Genomic DNA, 1,160 nt, shown 5'->3' with positions numbered 1-1,160 from the left:
TGTTTATCGAAGCCTCCTATTTAGCGAATATAGCATCCGGTAAGCAGCGTCGAAAGCAGCGCGAGAACGAGGCGAAGGCGCGCTAGAAGCAACAGCGACTCGAGCGTTAAGAACCACATCAAGCACTATTACTAGGTCGCTCCGCTGTTACACGCGTGCGTCTAGACTTCGGTATCCCTCCGATAAAGCTACCTTAACTGAAATCTAAATAGGCGCGACACTTCCGGAAGCGTATCGACAAGATTACTAATCCGGAGACATCACTCGCGCGTATCTAAGAGTTGGTATAGCAAGTAGGCTAGTTTAAAGAGACTGTCTAGTACTAGGCCGAGATTATCGAGAAGGGCTTAACGAAACTCCTCGACTTTAAGCACCCTAGTTTAGCATTCGTTCCTATACTAGCGCAGAAGATGGTAATGTACGTACTTATCTATAGCTAGAATGACATCCTATTTATTGCTCGTATAGGCGAGGGAAAGAGTCTGCCATTCTAGGGCTTTACAATGCTAACTAGTATAATCACTATCTAAGTAGTACTATTAAACCGCTTAGGCGCCGAACAAGTAGCAGCAATCGAGCGTATAGCTAGCAATACTAGTAGTCTAGTCCACTTAGTGCACATCTCTACTAAAACTAAGAAGATCGATCCGGGCATGTTTAAGAACATTCTAAATAGCAAGATCTAGCATATCCTCCTTAGACCTAAGTAGGTAGCATCTCCTCAATTCCTTTCTCTACTTAATGACCCGCGCGTACGAGAGAGAGTAGGTCTAGTTGTTATTAACGAAGCACACTTAATCTATAACTAGGGTGAGCCTTCTAGTTTCCGCGGCGAATACTCGCAGGTCGGTTAAATGCGCGATCGCCTACGTACCGACACTAGCACGCTATTAACCTCAGCTACTATAGATGAAGAGTGTACTAAGTATGCGATTAAGTATACCGGTATACGCAAGGAAGGACCGAATCCGTACGAGACTAAGATTATCCGTAGTAGTATCGACCGTCCGGAAGTTATATACATTATTAAGTTCATCCCGAGAGAGCATCTAACCGACTACGATATGCTATATATAGTAATCGACAATGCCGTGTCCTATCCCCCGGTTCCTAATAGAGAGGAGAAGGACATTACTAAGGGATCGGCTACGCTATAGAAC

The sequence above is a fragment of the Pseudocercospora fijiensis genome, assembly GCF_000340215.1.
Source record: "Pseudocercospora fijiensis CIRAD86 unplaced genomic scaffold MYCFIscaffold_5, whole genome shotgun sequence".
In the NCBI taxonomy this organism is placed as follows: Eukaryota; Fungi; Ascomycota; class Dothideomycetes; order Mycosphaerellales; family Mycosphaerellaceae; genus Pseudocercospora; species Pseudocercospora fijiensis.
Note: the sequence above shows the minus strand (reverse complement) of the source record.